Raw genomic sequence first — 22,024 nt, forward strand, 5'->3', positions numbered from 1 at the left:
GACACAGGAAGGGGAACATCACACTCTGGGGACTGTTGTGGGGTCAGGGGAGGGAGGAGGGACAGCATTAGGAGATATACCTAATGCTAAATGATGAGTTAATGGGTGCAGCACACCAACATGGCACATGGATACATATGTAACAAACCTGCACATTGTGCACATGTACCCTAAAACTCAAAGTAAAATAATAATAATAAAAAATAAAAATAAAAAAATAAACTTTGCATGTTTCAGAAAGACAATAAAAAAATCACCTTTGAGATTAGCCAAAAGTTTTATCTCAAATTACTTAGCCAAAATTTTTATCTCAAATTATATCTATATCTATATTCTTACCTGTATCTATGTATGAAACTACAGCTGTATTTATATCATTGAGATCCACATTTTTACATCTTTTGGTGCCTATGCTATTTCTGTAGAACAGTTTCCTATAAGTGAGAATATTAGGTAAGTAGCCACATTTATTTTTATATGTAAATGTTATTAAAATTGTTATGAGAAATTATTTTACCACCAAAAGCATTTGAGATTTCTTTTTTCTCATGGACTCAATACATGCTGTATTATTATTATCATTACTATTATTATTTTATGATAGTCATAAATGAAAAATGGTATTTCATGAATTAATATCTATTTATTCAGAAGCCTGTGTCTGTTTGAACATATTCTATCTTTTGTAAGTTCTGTGTCCATATTATTGACTCATTTTATATAGTTTATTTTTAATAGGTAATGTTAGGAAATAATATATAAAGGAAATATGAATCTTAAAAAAAAAAGAAAACAAAGAAAAAATTTCAAATAGTCTGAACTAGAAATACAGCCCTAGACTTAGCTCCTAATGCATTAGGAGCCCAAGTGTCTGCTTTTGATTATATGGGTACACAATAGGTGGCCCTAGATTACTATCAAGTGAATTTAAAAGATGAATACAACATATATAAAACATGTCACACAAAATCTCATCAGATTACTTGATTTCAAGAAAAAGGGTTATCTGGCAGATTGTATTTTACAAAGATGGTCAAAGCAATAACTCCTATCACCCAAGCCCTCCTGGTTTCTTCTTCTTTTTGAAGATAGGGTCTCACTATGTTGCCCAGGCTACACTCAAATTTCTGGGCTCAAGTGATCCTCCTGCCTTAGCCTCCCAACTAGCTGGGACTACAGGAGCTCACCACTGCAACTGCAAGCCCTTCTGAATTGTGACATTGCCATCCCCCAATCAGGATATAAAATCTAATTTTCTTGCCTTCAGCTTGGGCTGCCTCAGTGACTTGGATGAATAATAGATTGAAGTGGAAGTAATATTCTGGATTTTTAAGACATCTTTCCTTATGGCACTATATCAGATCTCAACTCTCTTGAGGTAAATAGCCCAAGCCACATGGACTTATTAGGTATGTCAATGGACAGCTGTAGCTTCACTCCTGCCTGACAGCATCATTTGCCTGCCTTGAGAATGAACCATTATGGACATCCAACCTTTGGAAACCATCACTTGACTGTGGCCAAAACATTATCTCACTAAAACTACATGAGAAACCCCAAACAAGAATCACCCAGCTGACCCTAGTCAACACAAATAACCATGAGATATAATAAAGTATTGTTTCAGCCTATTAAATTTTGGGGTGGGTTTTTATGTAGCAATAGTCGAGCAGTAACCAAAATCTATGGCCAGGGAATTGATCATATTTTTTCTCTTATTTTCTCTATTTGTTAAATCCAATTTGCCCTATGGTGATGTTGCTTTTTTGTTTTGTTTTGTTTTAAGACAGAGTCTTGTTTTGTCACCCAGGCTGGAGTGCAGTGCGTGATCACTGCAATGCCCCCACCTTCTGGATTCAAGCGATTCTCATGCCCCAGCCTCCCGAGTAGCTGGAATTACAGATGCACACCACCATGCCTGGCTAATTTTTCTATTTTTAGTAGAGACGGGGGTTCACCATGTTGGCCAGGCTAGTCTCGAACTCCTGACCTCAGGTGATCTGCCCTCCTCAGCCTCTCAAAGTGCTGGGATTACAGGCATAAGCCACTGCACTGGCCGCCTTCCTCTTAATAGCACCTAAATAACTTATTTTCAATATTCTAGTTGTCATTCCTATATTCTGAAGGCATTAATTTTTGCTGATCTTTCTAATACAGACTCATCTCTCAGATACTATTTATTCTTTTATTTCACATCATAGTATTTTAAACAACAAATGTGAAAGAATGTATTTTCAGACAGCTCTTTTGGAGTGAGATGGGATTTGGAAGGCCATCACTTATATTACTATTTGAAAAATTATGATGTTCTTTGCAGTCTTCTCTATTTCATGAATTCTTTTTGAGCCTACGCTAATGGTAGAACTATTTCCTAGATATCACCTCTGGAAAACGTAGTACTACATGGGAGCTCAACTCTGAGGAAATCATTTTTTGGGATTTTAAATACAAATAATAACCTAACATTTTCAAAGGCAATTATCTACCATTTGATGGATGTGTCCATTGTTTCTGTTCAGATATCAGTGAAAATTTTTGTACTTCACTTATTAGAGTAACAACATTATTATTTCTGGGCGTAGATTTACACACACACATACATGCACATACAAGTTTTAAGAAATATTGTACAGTTTATACTCTTTCCAGGAGTCTATGATAAAAGGAATAAGTGATTATTTTCTCATTAATTCCAACAATGGATATTGAACTTTACTTTTTTGAAAAATAAAAATAGCACTTCATTTATAGTTTCATCTATATTTTTTGTATTTCTGTGATTAATAGTAAGATTGAATAATTATTTTTAGTGTCTTTTAGCTATTTCCATTTATCCTGTGTTTGCGGAATTTCTTATTAAATATTAACACTGGTTTTAAGAGCAGTTTCCAACTTTTGGCATTTATATTTGTATACATATTTCAAAACTTGATAACTTAGGTAAGCACAAAAATTATAATCTTTTTGCCCAAGAATCATATAACACTATTATATGTGATGGCTTTTGATGTGCCAAATTGATTAGGCTAAATGACAGTCCTCAGAATTCCCTTTGTTTTACTATGCTTCCATTTAGAGTAGGGTACAGGGGATAGTCTCTTTGAAGAGAGTTGGAAGATGAAAGAGAGGCAGATGATATGTTGTAGCATGCATACATCATTTCTCATGCCCGAAGTGGTCTTGCAGAAGGGATAAAATCATGCATGGGCTCCACAACAAGGACTTGCTCTCAACTAGGCCAACCTGACCACAGCCACTGCTGAGTGCCAAACCTTCCAGCAGCAGAGTCCACCACTGAACCCCTGATATGGCACCATTTCTCAAGGTGATCAGCCTGGTAAGTTGATTACATTGATTATCTTTCATGATGGAAGGAAAAGCACTTTGTTCTTAACTGAAATAAACATTTACTCCAGATATAGATTTGCTTTCCATGCCTAGAATGCTTCTTCCAAAACTACCACTCATGAATTTACAGAATGGTTTACCCACTGCCATGGTATTTTGCTTCTCTGGTTAAACTCTGACTGAACCACTATATACATTTTCATCTCCTCTTTATATTCATTTGCAAAGCTACTATTTCCTTTAATTTCATGATACTTAAAGTAGAAGTCTCAATTCTTAAATTACCTAAATCTAATTAAGTTGGTATCTCCAACATTGTTCCTCCAAGATTGACTGAGTCAAGTGTCAGTTTCTTGTGGTTTTTCTCCTGCATTGACTCATCCAAGAATTGAATATAAGAAGTCCAAAAAGAAGGTCCCCCATTCTCAGATTTCATGCACAAAAGTTCTTTCTGTGCAATTGTGTTTTTTTTTTTTCCTCTCTGATTACTGCTGCTACATAGTGCTGCCCTTAGACACCCTGCAATGGGTTGAATTGTGCTCCTTACCACACCCAGAACTTCAGAATGTGACCTTATTAAATGAAAGGTTTGTTGCACATATAATTAGTTAAGATGAGGTCATACTAGAGTAGGATAGCTTCTTAATCCAATATGACTGATGTCCTTATTAAAAGGGACAATTTAAACACAGGCAGGCATGCAGAGAGAACACGATATACAGATGCAGGCAGAGAGCAAGGTCATGCTTCTATAAGCCAGTGAACTCCAAAGATTGCTGTAAAATCACACACAGGACAGACAAATAATCCAGACTTTGCCCTCACAGTCTTGGAAGGAACCAAACCTGTTGATACTTTGATCTTGGATTTCCATCCTCCAGAATTGTGAGACAAAAAATTTCTGTTGTTTCAGCCACCTAGTTTGTGGGATTTTGTTTTAGCAGCCCTAGAAAACTGATACACACCTAAATAAAGAAGACTTGACCTGTACCTTTAGGGGCTCATGAAAGAATCTATGGGCACTAGTGTTATTCAATATTTGGCATGTAGAGCTAGCAGAACATGACCTGCATCTCTAAATACACACTGTTATGATTAACAGAGCTCAGATCTGAGCAAAACGGATCTCCATATCTCTTGCATAGATCTTTGAAAGAAAGAGTAACTGGGTCCAAATACTATGAAACCTTGTGGGTTGGGGATAAACATTGCTTCCATAGGCAAACACTACTGAGAAATAGAATTACTTACATAAGAAAAACAGAAACTGAAGACCTATCAAATCCTTTTTCTCAGATAGTATGAATGTAATAATTTCAAACGTGTTTATTTTTGCTTTCCTTCATGCTTTAATTTGTGGTTCTAGAGGTACTTATTTAAGAAAATGGATTAAAACAATTACAAATACAAAATTAGCTATGAAAAGTAATATTTTCTAGGCATGAGAAATTATGGAAAATTACATATCACAAGATACAAAAATAAAAATATATTTTCCTACTTAGTTGCCTAACACACATCTACAATGCTTTTATTCTATTCCCTTTGGCTGATAACTTTTTAATCAACTACATCTAACAATGTTGTAAATATTACAGAAAAAAATAAAGTAGTATTAAAGTAATATTTTTTTCTGGCATAGTTATGCTTTTTAAAAATTATTGATATATAGAATAATTTATTTCAGCTTTACAGTATGTAACTGGGATGTCATTTGATGCTAAGATTGTTGTAGAATTTAGGGAAATCTGTATCACTTTCTTTCATATATCAGATATGAGGTCCTAGGATATTTAACATTTTCTTGTGTAATAACTAGTTCTAAATACATTTTCAATAAATAATATTTATTAACCCAATTTTAATCTCAATATCCTATTTAAGGGCCCTATTATTAAGTTTCATATTATAAAAAATCTGCCTCTTATTGAATGTTTATTAATAATAAAATTATTGCTCCTCTTAACAAGCCATTATGAAAGTTTTGAGAGCTAAAACAAATCAAATAACTCCGAACAATGCTGCTCTCATCTGTACAAATGGTGTATTTCTTTATTGTTTATTTTCCACCATTTATTTTCCATTCCATCAATAGTCCATCAAACCAGAGCCATTTTTGTGGTCCTGGTTGGGAATGTTCACATTTTTAAAAATCTTCTTTATTTCTCCTATTGTCATTTTATTATTTATATTTACTTAGCAATTTTAACTCTTCCTTATCTTCATTACTTCTACCATCAGAATTTTTGTTTATCTTTCTCTTGTGCTATAATAAAAGAGTTTTGGATATATTGTTTTTCTGTCAATTTTCTTTCTTTCAGTTTCCTTCTTTGATGTATACTATGACACTTCGTTTTTATAAATATAGACATGTTGTTATAATAAAAAATTCTAGAACATATAAAGTTATTTAGCTGTTTTATTGTAAACTTGGATATATTGAAAACTAAATTTCTTATAATCTCTTTCTCTGCGCGGTTCAGGGTTATATATGGCCACAAGTGAAGTTGGGCAAAATTTGGGAGGCAGAAATGAAGCATCAGCCACCATACTGAAGTTGTCACTGTTTAGTTACTGAAAGAAAGAGATAGAATATAGACATGTTTTGGTTTGTCTTTACTCTTCCCTGCTCCAGTAAGAGATAGAATATAGACATGTTTCGGTTTGTCTTTACTCTTCCCTGCTCCAAACCCAGCTGTGCTTAAGACCATGGGTCCTGTTGACTACGTTGACCATAGAACACCTTTGCACCTCACACTACCTCTGGCCTTATATCTTTTTTTTCCATAAAGTTACATAAGTCAACATACTAGGCAATGCTCTTAATGCTTAACAATGTCCCTAAATACTATAATATACTTGTGTCTAGTTGATTTTGGCTTCATGTTTTTAATACCTAGCACTTTATTGCATTTAGTGAGTCTTTTTTGTTTTGTTTTGTTTTGTTTGTTTTTGTTTTGTTTTAGAACTCCTATGCCTACTGTGAGAGAGAATCAAGCTTCTTAATGATTCCTGTATTTGTGGAATGAAATTTGCCTAGTCCACACTTCACCAAGTGAGCCATCCTTTAAAGACCTAGACCTCATGTCGAGTCTCAGTTTTTACTCCTTATAATCTGTGGATGCCTGGCTTCCTTTTCTATCCCTGGTTAATATTCCCATTTGCTAAGACTCTGATCACCAAGACCAACCACAGCTATTGCCACCTTTGTGGCAGAAGATTCAGTGTCACTTTCAAATTGGCTGCTGTGGTTATGACTTCCTTCTAGTTTCTGACATCTGGTGATTTTCCTTTTTTCTAATGAGGCCAGTAGTGGACTGAAAATAATTTAAAACAGTTATTTTCTTTAGCCAATATTTCTAAAAGGTTGTACTGAAGAATTTCCAGGGTACATAGGCTGCCATATTTTCAGAAGTGGAAATCAATGAGTCCCAATGTAAACATGTCCACAATGTCTGTTAATTGGCCAGATTAATATGCATTGTGCTAGATGTTATACCAGGATGGCCACTGGGAAATTAATACTTCCTAAAGTACTGTGTACAAAATAGATCTTCAATAAATGCACATTGAAAAATCTTTGTTAAAGATCAATGAGAACAGTAAACTAAATGCTAGAGGCCAGGGTTAAGTACATTTTGGTGCCTTTAAGTAAGCTCAAATTATTAACTGAGTGTATACTGGGAACAGTGGCCCTGGGAATTCCACATTTAGAAGATGAAAATCGTGATAATTTTGGAGTGATGCCCAAAATCAGCCAATTGGATTTTTATGTTGTAAGTTACTTACTTTAAGAAACAAAGTCTGCCAAGTTTTATATCAATCAGGAAGGCCAGAAAGCATGATTCCCCACTACGTGTTAGCAAAGTTACAAGAAAGGGACTCTGAAAAATCAGTACAGAAGAGATCCACTGAACAAACACTGTCACTCAGAACCATGCCCCCACCTCCACCACCTAAAAATAGAGCTTCTCCAGAACTGCTCTTCTAGCTTTTTGAAACAAAATGTAACTTGGTTTAAATCTCCCAAGGATTTTTTTGCAAAGAGGCAAACCAAATTGGTCAAATTCAGTCAAAACTATACAAATATTGCTGATTGGAATTTTATAAAATTGTTATTCTTTGCATAGAGATGGGAACATATTCCTTCTTTTGAGGCAGTAAATTATAAGTGGTCTTCAAACAGATTTTAATGCATCCAGTTTTGATTTAATTACATTGATTTTCCCCTTGTGTCTTGAAAAATATTTATAGAATGTTTTGCTTCAATTTCCTTATCCATGAATTTAGCATTAAATGTATATTTTCATTAGATAATAAGATGAAGAATAAATACAACAACAAAATCAACAAAACAATTTTATAAAATATAAAAGTGCCATATATTACTAATGTACTACATCCATGCCTCTCAAAACTGAGACTAACAATCTACTTAAAAATGGGCAAAATATGGCTCACGCTTGTAATCCCAGCACTTTGGGAGGCCGAGGCGGGCGGATCACGAGGTCAGGAGATCAAGACCACGGTGAAACCCTGTTTCTACTAAAAATACAAAAAATTAGCCGGGTGTGGTGGCGGGCGCCTGTAGTCCCAGCTACTCAGAGAGGTTGAGGCAGGAGAATGGCGTGAACCCGGGAGGTGGAGCTTGCAGTGAGCCGAGATTGAGCCACTGCACTCCAGCCTGGGTGAAAAAGCGAGACTCTGTCTCAAAAAAAAAAAAAAAAAAAAAAAAAAAAATGGGCAAAATAGATTCACCACCAAATTCTACCAGAGGTACAAAGAGGAGCTGGTACCATTCCTTCTGAAACTATTTCAAACAACAGAAAAAGAGGGACTCCTCACTAACTCATTTTATGAGGCCAGCATTATCCTGATACCAAAACTTGGCAGAGACACAACAAAAAAAGAAAATTTCAGGCCAATATCCCTGATGAACATCAATGTGAAAATCCTCAATAAAATACGGGCAAACCAAATCCAGAAGCACATCAGAAAGCTTATCTACCACAATCAAGTCAGCTTCATACCTGACATGCAAGGCTGGTTCAACATACAAAAATCAATAAATGTAATCCATCATAAAAACAGAACCAATGATAAAAATCACATGATTATCTCAATAGATGCAGAAAAGGCCTTCAATAAAATTAACATCCCTTCATGTTAAAAACTCTCAATAAATTAGGCATTGATGGAACATATCTCAAAATAGTAAGAGCCATTTATGACAAGCCCATAATCAATATCATACTGAATGGGCAAAAGCTGGAAGCATTCCCTTTGAAAACCGGCATGAGACAAGGATGCCCTCTCTCACCACTCCTATTCAAAGTAGTATTGGAAGTTATGTCCAGGGCAATCAGGCAAGAGGAAGAAATAAAGTGTATTCAAATAGGAAGAGAGGAAGTCAAATTGTCTCTGTTTGCAGACAACATAATTGTATATATAGAAAAATCCATCATCTCAGCCCAAAAACTCCTTAAGCTGAGAAGCAACTTCAGCAAAGTCTCAGAATACAAAATCTATGTTTAAAAGTCACAAGCATTCCTATACAACAATAATGGATAAAGAGAGAGCCAAATCATGAGTGAACTCCCATTCACAATTGCTACAAAGAGAATAAAGTAACTAGGAATAAACTTACAAGGGATGTGAAGGACCTCTTCAAGGAGAACTAGAAACCACTGCTCAAGGAAATAAGAGAGGACACAAACAAATGGGAAAAACATTCCATGCTCATGGATAGGAAGAATAGATATCATAAAAATGGCTGTACTGCCCAAAGTATTTTATAGATTCATTGCTATTCCCATTAAGCTACCATTGACTTTCTTCACAGAATTAGAAAAACCTACTTTAAATTTCATATGGAACCAAAAAAAAGCCCATATAGGCAAGACAATCCTAAGCAAAAAGAACAAGGCTGGAGGCATCCTGGTACCTGACTTCAAACTATACTACAAGGCTACAGTAACCAAAACAGCATGGTACTGGTACCAAAACAGCATGGTACTGGTACCAAAACAGGTATATAGACCAATGGAACAGAACAGAGGCCTCAGAAATAATACCACACATCTACAACCAACTGATCTTTGACAAACCTGACAAAAACAAGCAATGGGAAAAGGATTCCCTGTTTAATAAATGGTGTTGGGAAAACTGGCAAGCCATATGCAGAAATTGAAACGACCCCTTCCTTACACCTTACACAAAAATTAACTCAAGGTGAATCAAAGACTTAAATGTAAAACCCCAAACCATAAAATCCCTAGAAGTAAATCTAGGCAACGACATTCAGGACATAAACATGGGCAAAGACTTCATGACTAAAACAACGAAAGCAATGTCAACAAAAGCCAAAATTAACAAATGGGATCTAATTAAACTAAAGATCTTCTGCACAGCAAAAGAAACTACCATCAGAGTGAACGGGCAACTTACAGAACGGGAGAAAATTTTTGCAATCTACCCTTTTGACAAAGGTCTAATATCCAGAATCTACAAGGAACTTAAACAAATTATCAAGAAAATAACGAAGAACCCATCAAAAAGTGGGCAAAGGATATGAACAGACACTTCTCGAAAGAAGACATTTATGTGCAGCCAACAAACATATGAAAAAGCTCATCATTACTGATCATTAGAAAAATGCAAACCAAAGCCACAATGAGATACCATCTCACACCAGTTAGAATGGCAATCATTAAAACGTCAGGAAACAACAGATGCTGGCAAGGCTGTGGAGAAATAGAACACTCTTACACTCTTGGTGGGAGTGTAAATTAGTTCAACCATTGTGGAAGACACTGTGACGTTTCCTCAAGGATCTAGAACGAGAAATACCATTTGACCCCATAATCCCATTACTGGGTATATACCCAAAGGATTATAAATAATTCTACTATAAAGACACATGCACACATATGTTTATTGCAGCACTATTTACAATAGCGAAGATTTGGATCCAACCTAAATGTCCATCAATGATAGACTGGATAAAGAAAATGTGGCACATATACACCATGGAATACAATGCAGCCATAAAAGAATGAGATCATGTCCTTTGCAGGGAGATGGATGAAGCTGGCAGCCATCATTCTCAGCAAACTAGCACAGTAATAAAAAACCAAACACCGCGTGTTCTCACTAATAAGTGGGAGTTGAGCAATGAGAACACATGGACACAGGGAGGGCATCATTCACACATCAGGGTCTGTTGATGGGTGGGAGGCCAGGGGAGAGAGAGCATTAGGACAAATATCTAATGCATGTAGGGCTTAAAACCTAGATGATGGGTTGATAGGTGCAACAAACCACCATGGCACGTGTATACCTTATGTAACAAACCTGTACATTCTACACATGTATCCTAGAACTTAAAGTAAAATTTTAAAAATGGGCAAAATACATGAATAAACATTTCAAAACACACACACAGGCACACACGCACACACATACACACTCAGCTATAACCATATGAAAAGTTACTAAAATTTATTAGAATCATGACAATTCAAATGAAATCATAAGTGAGATACCATTTCTTACCCATTAGATTGATTAAAACAAAAAAAAATTGGTAACACCAAATGTTGGAGAGGATCAGTGGAAACCCTCATAAATCATTGGTGAGTGTATAAAATGGTACAGTCACTTTGGAAAACTGTTTGTAGTTTCTTATGAAGTTCAGCACAAATATATCATTGTCACCAAGCAATTCTATTCCTAAATAATTTCCCCAAATAAATGAAAATGTATATCTACCAAAACATTTTTATGGAAATGTTTTAGCAGTTTTATTCATAATAAAAGAATGGGAACAGATCAAATGTCCATCAACAATGAACAAACAAAGAAATTTTGGTATATTCATACAAGGGAATGCTACTCAGCAAGAAAAATGAATGAATAAATTACTTGTATACCCAACAACATGCCTGAATCTTATTTAACTGAGTGACAGAAGCTGGATATAAGAGAGTACATACCTTTTATTCCATTTATCTGAAGTTGTAGAGCAGGTAAAATTGTCATAAGATGATGGAAGATGTAAAGGGGCTGCTGCTCCAGGTGTGGAGTATTACATGGAAAGTGGTATGGTGTGAGTATATTTTCTGGGGTGATGGAAATATTTTGAATCTTCTTTCAGTGATAATTACATGGGTGTACGTGACTGTCCAAACTGAAACATAGAAGACAGAAGAAATGTGCATGTCATTGTATGTAGAGTATACTATCATTTTAAAAATGAATTGTTTGAGAAGTTCAGAGTTCCACACCACTGAAAGTCTTCAAGCAAAGGCCAAGAGGCCCATACACTAAGCAAATGGACTAGATTAATTGTAAACGTGCTGTCTTTGAAACCTAACCATAGGCATCCAGGTCCAGCAAGCTGTTAAAAATCAAGGACAAGAGCTTAGGAAATGCGATCCCTACTATCAATATAATGCTCTTCCTAGAAATGATTTTCTGATTTAAAAAGGAGGACAATCAACTCCATAGTAGGGAGAAGAGGTGAGGTTCAAAACAGAGAGAGGATTAGCCTAAGCCCATACACTAGGCTAATGCATTTCACAAACTTTATAGTGGTTATGTTCTGTCCTGGGTGAATATCCACATTTAGAGGGCTAACAGGATTTTCTACAATGGTAATGATTCAGCAATGAAAATGCAGTCACATTAAAACATCAATCTTGTTAAATCATGACCAAGAGCTTGATTCTCAACTAAATAGAAAAAAAAAAAAATGAAACAAACAAACCAGAAGGAAAAAAATGGGAGCTAAAGGACCTAAAGGTAGTTTTTTTCAAAGGTTTGATAGAAGTTATGAAGTTTAAGAGTATGCAATAGGAAAGATTAAGAGAAACAGCAAGCAATATCTTAAAAGAGAGATAATAAGCAGTTGAGATTCCACCCCACCCCATTTCCCTTGACACAAAATAATATAATCTGTGTTCAGACAGATACTTTTAAAATCAAAAGCACTGACACACGAATAGGTTGTAATCTACATTAGTTATGTGGGGTTAATGATTCCTGGGCTTGAAGATGTTTCCTATATCCTTCCCTTCCCCTAAATGTCTTTTTTTTTTAAATAATCTCTTGACTTTTCCTATTTTTCCATGTATTCTTTCCTAGCTCTAAGTGAAAGAGGCAAAATAAAATGCTTTTATTGTTAGATTCATGTGAGAATCCCATTTGAACCAACGTTCATCAAAATAACGTGTCTAGCAACTCACATTCATGAAAAAAGTGGTCAGATCGAACAAAATGGTTTGTTGGGATACAGCTTGAATTGGAAGGAAATGCAAATTAGTGTTTCTTTTTACACGTTAGTAAAAGCAAACTTCGCACTGTAGTATTTGTTTTTTTTTTATTCTATCCAAAACTGTTCACTTATTTCCAAAGAAATTTTCAATGATAGCGTAATAGTTAGGTTGTTATGTGAAATGCACAGTCTAATATAAGCATGAGAAAAATGATAGGCAAAATTTATTGAAAAGTAACAGAACCTTTGTGATTTCATTTCTCATTACTATAATTTAACTGTAATGTTTCAGACACAGGATTTTAAAAGCAATTAAATAAACATAAGACTTATTTAAGAAAGAAAAAGAAAAAAAGAAGGTCTTCTCAAGGAATTATTTTGTACTTTTTGCAAAAGAGCCAAGAGGGGAAAATGGATGAATTATAAACACTGAAGCTGAGCAGTATGCCAAAAAAGTATGCTGATTAAAGTTTTACTGCTGTGGCTCAAATAATGCTAATAGAATGCATTATTACCACAATTATTGTTATTGCATAGTCACATATATCACTAAATAATACTGAATAGTGGCATTCTAGTTACTTCAGAGTTGCCTCTGAAAATAAGCTTTAGAATTGTAAAATAGATAAACAGAGGTATTTAAAGCAAACTGTTTTATGCAAACTATTCAAATTAGTGTTGTATTCTCAGGAAAAAAAAAAACAAGACTAAAAACATTTCACAGCCTCAAAATCATTGTCTTACTTGCAGGTGCATTTGGCAACAGCACTATTTAACTGAGTTTTGGATGCGTAAGTGAGGACTAAGTGCTGTGCCCATATGAAACAACAAAAACTGAGCCTTTCTGAAAACAGAAGATGAATTCTAAGGACACAAAGTATGCAGAAACCAAAGATGAGGCAGAGAAAACGTTCAAAATTAGTCATTGTCATGGTTAATCTACTTCCTGATTTGCAAAGTAACTGAGAGCTGCCTGAGCCTGTATTTTCTGGTGTTAAAATAGCACCACAAATATTCATTTCACCAAGGTCAGGGCAATTTGCTAGTAAGCATGGATTACAATGGACAAAATGGCTTCCCAATTCTGCATGGCTATAAATTGGTGGACTATTGCTTTGAGAATAAAACAGTCTAAAATTCCCAGCTTTCTGTAAGGTAAAAAGTTGAGAATTCTGTTTTAGGTGGAGTCATGCTCACCAGCTATTCTACAAACAATTCCTAGTGGCTTAGTACAATGTAAGTGTATTTTTCACTCATATGACAGTCCAATGTTGCTTAGTGGCACTTCAACAAGGGTGCCATACTGGGGACCTTTGATTCGAATCACAAGAATAGGAAAGAGAGGATAGCCCGTGGATTTCATAGGCCTAGAAGTGGTATACTCATTTGTTCTGTATCACCTCCCTTTGCCAGAGCAGAGTCTATGGGTCCGATCTACCTGGAAGGTAGGCTGGTAAATACAGTCTTCCTGTGTTTCCAGAACAAAAATGAAAATGGCTTGCTGAGCACACAGCATTGTTTCTGGTGCTTATTTTTTCAGTAAAGCTAAATATATCTGACATGATTTGACTCTGTGTCCCCACCCAAATCTCATGTTGAATTGTGATCCTGAGTGGGGCCTGGTGGGAGGTGATTGGATCATGGGGGTGGCTTCTAAAGATTTAGCACCATCCCCCTAGTGCTGCCTCATGATAGGGTTCGCACAAGATCTGTATGTTTAAAAATGTGTACACCTCCCCCTTCACTGTCTTTCTCCCTGCTCTTGTCAAGTAGGGTGTGCTGGCTTCCCCTTCTGCCATGATTATAAGTTTCCCGAGGCCTCCCCAGCCATGCTTCCTGTACAGCCTGCAGAACCATGAGCCAATTAAATCTCTTTTCTTTATAAATTCCCCAGTCTCAAGTAGTTATTTATAGTAATGTGAGAACAGACTAATACAATATCTTTTTCAAAGTCATAACCCTTTTAAATGCTACGTAAGATATTTGAGGAATTTATGAACTTAGATGTTGATATTAATAGCAAGCATATGTTGAGACTCTAAATTCTCATTGCATAGTCACCACCACTCCAAATCATGGTAGGCATAGAAGGCAGAAATTAGTGCTAAAACCCAAATATTTATGATGGGGTTAGAAGTGGTGGTGAAGGTGAATCAGCACTTACATTGAAATAGTTGATATCAATTCTAAAATTATTTGCTAATTTTTTCCCTTGTTATGCCATTTACTTTAGATTAATCATTGTTAGATCGATGAAAACAGTCTCTGCCAGGGGAAAAAAACCTGGAAAACTGACAACTTATTCTGAACATCTAGTGAATGTGTACATATTCCACCATTTTTTTCTCTTTCCCTTTAATTTTGTTGTTCTTATTTTTATTTTTGCCTCAACATGACTATTCTTTCACAACTGTCATATATGGTGAAATATGTAACCCCGTTAACACTCTCATTGGATTTATTCATATATTCTGAGCTTCTTTTCTTGATATTGTTTTCAAGCCCCAGGGGTACCCTACCAATGATGTCTAGTGAAACTGGCTCTTCAGAATCTCTTTAACATTTTATGATGGGGTATGGATAATTCACTAATAACTTGGAAGAATTATTTCCCTTTGCCTCTTAAACTTGGTAAAATGGAATGTCAGCAATTATTTGATACTTCAACCAAATACCAGACTATTTGATGCTTATAAGATTTATATCAAAGACTCAAAGCATTGGATTCAGAAATTAAATCTCTTTTATGTGATCTTGAATAGTCCCTTTGGCAAAAGACAAAAAAGACACAGGAATAAACTCAGAGACATTACCATACATTCTGGATAAGAATCTTTCTGCGGTAAATGAAAGAGAAGTAGAAATTTCAACACAATGACTAAAGTTTATTAAACCTATAACCTGCTTTTAAAACCTAAATTAAAATTCTTAATGCTTGGGAAAGTAGTGAAACATCAAAATTGCAATAAATAGAATTTCATTTTCTGGTTAGGCATATAAAGATCTTTGAAGTTGTCACTCCAGTCATCACAACAATAAAAAGGCTGAACAAACTGAAGATTAGCAATTCTTCTAATATTTGCCAGAGAGGTAAGGTGGCAGGGCAAACTACTACTCCCCAAAATGGAGAGATATAGAGGAATATAGAGAGAATAACAGGGTTATGGTGGCAGAGGCCCAGGAGCAGAAACCCCTGTGGAAGTTAGTACCAGGCTAGGGAAACTTTAACTATAATTGATAGTGTGCTAGAGGCACAGTGTGAGCAAGCTCAAATTTTAAGAATGCCAGGGATGGCCAGTCTTGGTGCCACACTTTTGTTTTACCTCTGGGAGCCACATCAGGATCTCACAGCAAGGATCAGAATAAAAGTAGCACTGTGATTTTGGCAGGAAAGTGGGGGAAAGTAGCCATCTGAAATACTCTTAGAAAAATTTGTTCTTAACAAGGCCTCCCTTTAAAAGAAACTATTTTATGAGAGCCTAACTAACTGGGGTTTTACCATATCAAAACCCATTTGGGGAAGGAAAATGCCCAACTCCAGCCTCCTCTAGTTTTCCCTGTGGGAAAGCCATCTCTAGCCTTTCTGTTCATCATCTGTGGAGGAGAGTTGACTGAGAAAGACTTGTGAAAGTCACAGCCTAGGGTCAATGGCTCACCAAAAGACTGATATCTAATCATAGGATTGTAGAATGCTTCCCCTCCACCCCATCTCTCACATTACCATCTGATATGGTTTGGCTCTGTGTCCCCACCCAAATCTCATCTCAAATTGTAATCCATGTGTCAAGCGAGGGGAGTGATTGGATCATGAGGGCAGTTTCTTTTATGCTGTTCTCATGATAGTGAGTGAGTTCTCAAGAGCTCTAATGGTTTTATGTGTTTGACAGTTCCTCCTTCATATGCTCTCTCTCACCTGCCACCATGTGAGACATTCCTGCTTCCCCTTCTGCCATGATTGTAAGTTTCCTGAGACCTCCCCAGCCATGCAGTACTGTGAATCAACTAAACAAACCTCTTTCCTTTATAAATTACCCAGTCTCGGGTAGTATCTTTATAGCAGCATGAAAACGGACTAATACACCATCACATCGACAGAGTTCCTGTATAATAACAGAAGAATACCACTGAAAGAGCTGCACATCTCAGACCTTATTGGAGAATAGTCATCTACGGAAACTCAAAGACAACAGGGAAGACAAAAACAAGAATACAGGGTAGCTCCAAAAGCCAAGGCTGGAGGATAAAACAAGCCCACTGGAGGAATTTGCAGCCTTTGGGTCTTACACCTACAACAAATATTAAACAGATCCCAGCTTCTAGCCAAATTAGCATAAATCCTCACCCTAAAGGCCTATATAACTCCTATACCTATTACCCTATATTACTCCTATAGCACCTATTATCCTATGAGAAGTATAATACATTGTGATCAAGCAACGTTTGTGCCAGGAATATAAGTTTCATTCAACATTTGAAAATTAACCAATATAATTTACTATATTAATCAACAAAATAAGAAAAGAAACACATGATCATAATAATAGATACACAAAAAAAAGTTATTAAAATTCAGCATTAATGTTGATAAAACCTCAGCAAACTAAGAATTGAAAGGAATTTCCTTTACTGAATAAAGTGCTTCTACAAAAAACCTTTTGCTAGCATCAAACTTATTACTGAAAAGCTGAATACTTTCTTCCTAAAACTGGAACAAGGCAAGGATGTTAGTTCTAAACACTGCTACTCATCATTGTACTCACCGTCCTAACCACTACAATATGGCAAGAAAAATAAGTAAAAGTATAGAGGGGGATAAAACTAAATAAGCTAAACCAAAATTACTATCTTTATTTAAATCTCATTTCACATATTTAGTGAAAGCTATCTCTAAATTATCCTCCAGTTTCTACTTTTCTTTGATATATAGATAGCCATTGCCATCCTACTATCATCTCCTTTTCTACAATTTTGTTTCATAATGATCAATGAAATAAATTGCTACTTATGAGTCCAGGTGTGACCCAGCAGCAACCATTATATAGGGCAGGTGATAATTTTCCAAACTCTGGTTTTCTTTCATAGTTCAGTCTTTAATTCCAGCATTTAGTGAAGTGTGGGATTGCATATGGAAAATGGCAATAAGAAAGTACAGATTTTTCACAAATTATATATATGTGTGTGCGTGTGTGTGTGTGTGTGTGTGTGTGTTGGACTATACAAATTCCAGGAGTGAAATATCAAGGTGAAAATGCTATTAACAAGGCAAGTCACCATAACTTTAAACATCAGTAAATATCTGTGTTATTACCAAAGTGTTCAAAAATGTAAGGTAAATATATTTTTAGGATAAAGAAGTGACAAACTTTATCATAACCAGCTTTCCCTAAAACTAAGAAAATTTTTAATTAAAACATTAAATCATAAAGTATAACAGCAAATAATATTTTAACTGTCTTAAAAGGAAAAGTAAAAAGTAATGATGATGTAATGACACATTTTCTTCCCAACGAATAAAAGATGAAGTGAACAGAACAAAACCAATGATTTTTTTTAAATAGAAAGAAAATCTTATGATTACCAGGATACATTCCCCATTAAGAATGACCAGGATGCATTCCCCATTAAGAGTTTCAAAGGAACTCTTTATCTCAAAGGAAGAAAAAAAATACAGCCAGCAAAATTATATTTAACTTAACAATGGAGCTTCCATCATGGCCTGGAAATCAGGAAATATTTTGATCAGAGAGAAAGAAATGTACGAAGAGATATTTTTGAAATATTATGACTTTAAAATGTCTTCTACTAATCACATTTCCTGGTCTAGAAAAGAAAGAAACTGATATTTCAGACACAGAACACTTTTTAAATACACTGACTGAAATCCATTTCAAATATTTATTTGAAATTACTGTAGTCATAATTAACGTGGTGCAAAATGTTTTAATACATTTCCCATTCATTAACACAAGGATTGTCTACTTTATTTAAGTTATTGCTCTTTGGTAAAAGCAAACAGACTAAGTTTTTGAGGCTAACGAAGAAAAAAAGAGCCAATTGATTTAAAAATTCTGAAGAAAATAAATGACAATGTAATAAAGAAATGACTAAAGCTATAAAAATAATGTTTAAGAGATGATGGGAAAATAGTTTGTGTAATGATATGCCATTAAAAAAACTTATGGAAATATTAAGCTTATAGAAATATGGATGCAACTTAATTCTGAATCTTCTCTGATTCTTCTGGAAATCACACGTGATATGGGAATGAAAATAAAAACCTGAATTCTCAAAGAAACTAGGAGACAGTAAACTTAACTCCAAATGATGTATAAGAACTACCAAAGCCAGACAAATGGCAAATTCATAAATTTTATTGACCTCCATCAAAGTGCTGAGGATTTAAAGCAATCAACTTGTTCAAAATATAAGAGACAGGAATCTACCAGGATTAATGATTACTGGTTTGTTGGGTCAAGAAACAACCAGTTGGTAAGAAAAGTTCAGCTGGGTGATTGGTGAATTGGTGGAAATTGAGTGTAAATGGGTAAAGGTTAATAAATCCCTTGGAAAAGCAAATAGAGATGGAGTTCACGTCTTCCAACAGGCTTTTTCTCCACCAGCCCCACTGGATGTTCATAGGGAATTTGGCAGAATAACAGGAAAGTCTCTCACATGGTACAGAATGGAAGTAGAGGAACAGAAATGATAGGAAGTATTTTCTCTGATAATAGTGAAATAAACTGGAAATCCACCATAGAAAAATGTGTGAGAAATTCCTAAATATTTGGAAATCAAGTAACACACTTCTAAATAACCCATTCATTTAAAAAGAAATGAAAACACATTTTGAAATGCATAAGGAGGATTATAAAGTATACCAAATGTGTGGGATAAAACAAAAATTGGGCTTACTGGGAAATTTTTAGGATTAAATGCTGATGGTAGCAAAAACAAAAGCTTCCCAAATCAATACTCTAAATTTCAATCTTAATAACTTAGGAAAAAAAGCAAAGTGAATGCAGAAATCAATGAAGTTGAAAACAGTAAAAACAATAAAGAAAATCAAAACTAATGAAACTAAAAACTTATTTGTCAAGGTTAACTGATAAAGTTCTATCTAAATGGATGAAGAATAAAAGACATAAGACACAATTCATCAATATGAGCAATGAAAGAGTAGGTATCACTACAGCTTTCACGGATGTTAATAAGAAAATAAGGGGGCATTATGAACAACACTATGACCATATATTTAACTTACATAAAATAGCCCAAATTGTTGAAAGTCACAAACTAATAGAGCTCATTTAAGAAAAAATATGTAATCTGAATACCCTCATGTCCCTTAAAGAAACTCACTTATAGTTAAACACCTTCTACAGAGAAAACTCTGCACCCAGAAGTTTTCACTGGCATATTATCCAAAACTATTAATGAAATAATGCAAACCCTGTTCATCCTTCTCCAGAATATACAAAAGGAGGAAGCACCATAAAACTCATCTTATTAGGTCAGAAGTACCCTAATACCAAAAAGAGACGAAGATATTGTAAGAAAACCAGAGACCAATATGATGTGTGAACTTAGCAAAATTCTCAAAAATATTAGCAGTTAAAATCAAGCAATATATAGAACAACTAATACATCATGTAAAAATGGGGTTTGTGTCAGGAATACGAGGTTCATTCAACATTCAACAATCAGTCAATGCAACTTACTGTATCAATGGACAAAATAAGAAATTTCATATGATCATAATGCAGAAAAAGCCTTTATCAAAGTTTAACATTATTGCTGATAAAACTTCAGCAAACTAAGACTAGAAAGAATTTCCTTTATTGGATAAATGCATCTACAAAAAGCTATTGCTAACATTAAAGTTTTAAAACGTTTTTGCTTGAAAATAATAATCCTATATATTTGGAGGTAAATGTGATGTTTTCATATATGTAAACATTGTGGAATGATATTGAAAGAGTAAATGTTTTCCTTCTAACATCAGGAATAAGGCAAGGATGTCAGTTCTTAACACACCTACTTAACTGTTGTACTGGATGCCATCATCACTGAAATAAGGAAAGAAAAAAGAAACAGAAGAAGTAAGAGGCATAAAGATTAGAAGAATCAAAATGAAACTGACTCTATTAGAAGAAAACATTATTATATATGTATATAATCCAAAAGAATCTAGAAGAGTCTATTGGAATTAATAACTGAGTTTAACAAGGTCACATATCAATATTTAAAAAGTCAATTTCTTTCCTATATACCAGCAACGAACACTTGGAAAATCACATACCATGGCATCCAACAAAATGAAGTAATTAGGTATAAATGCAACAAAACATGTACAGGAACTTTACGTGGAAAATGATAACACAAAAATAGAATTTTTTTAAGGTGATATTTTTGTAGTCCCAAATAAAGTATTGGAGCTGAGGGATTTACTTGGTTTTACTGTGTAGTTTCAATTTAGACTCTTAGAAATTAAGATTGACTTCAAATTACCCTGAAATCAGAAACATTCAGTCTTTGTTCTTTGTCACTCACTATCATCTGTTCCACTATTGAACAACTCTATATTCAAGAAACCACTGTGACAACACATCTCTGCTGTTTTGTTGTTGTTGTTGTTGTTTTCATTTCTTCTCTCTGCTTTTCTTCTCTTCTTTCTCTTCCACTATAGAGCCTTGCCATGTGAATCTTAACTGTATGTTAATTCTCTGGTCTAGTAAGACATCACCAATTCAGCAACAGTGTTATTTGTCCCTGTCTGCACTATACGATTGGTGTTTTAGCTAAAGCCTTTTTTCCTTTAGGTTTTATTTCTTTGCCATTGTGTGTCTGTTCTGAGACCATCTCTTGCTGACAAAAGTATTTTCCTGTCTATTCTGGATCCAAAATTATCCCCAGAGTACAAAAGCCTGGCTTCTGCTCAATCGAAGCTTTCCCACTTTAGGCTAGATAATCCTCTCTATTTTCTCTCTCTGAACCTTGACCAATTAATATCCTGATTTCAGCATGTTCATGTGTTTAATTTTTTTTCCAATTGCACATATAGGAGCAAATCTGGAATTCATTGTGCTCATTACTAAACACCATAAATATACTGAATGCATTGTCTGCTTCTGTTACCTATAATTTAAAGAAAATTTTTATCAACAGAATAACTGGAGTCTAAAGTTGTGGGCAAGTGCAATGCCTATTGAGATAGGTGTTTAATTAGGAAAAATTGGTTGTTTGCAAGTTTGTTTTTCTTCCTATACATATTACCAGCATAAAATGAAGAACTAGAAAGCCATTTGCCCTACCAAATATTTAAACATATTTTCAATAATTAATATGATTTGGTATTAGTGCAAAAATAAATAAAGATTGATATAAAGCATAGCCTTATAAGAG

At 34.8% G+C, this 22,024-nt stretch overlaps 1 long non-coding RNA gene across 1 annotated transcript in view; it reads right to left on the bottom strand.

The window, feature by feature from the left end:
* Window positions 1-11,403: 11,403 nt before the first annotated feature.
* The window catches only part of LOC115831214, a 192,358-nt gene continuing 181,737 nt past the window's right edge, over window positions 11,404-22,024 (bottom strand). Inside the window, exon 5 of the long non-coding RNA XR_004026739.1 lies at window positions 11,404-11,536. This is a non-coding gene — a long non-coding RNA (uncharacterized LOC115831214). The remainder of the gene's footprint in view (window positions 11,537-22,024) is intronic.

Source organism: Nomascus leucogenys, chromosome 18, assembly GCF_006542625.1.
Source record: "Nomascus leucogenys isolate Asia chromosome 18, Asia_NLE_v1, whole genome shotgun sequence".
Classification (NCBI taxonomy): Eukaryota; Metazoa; Chordata; class Mammalia; order Primates; family Hylobatidae; genus Nomascus; species Nomascus leucogenys.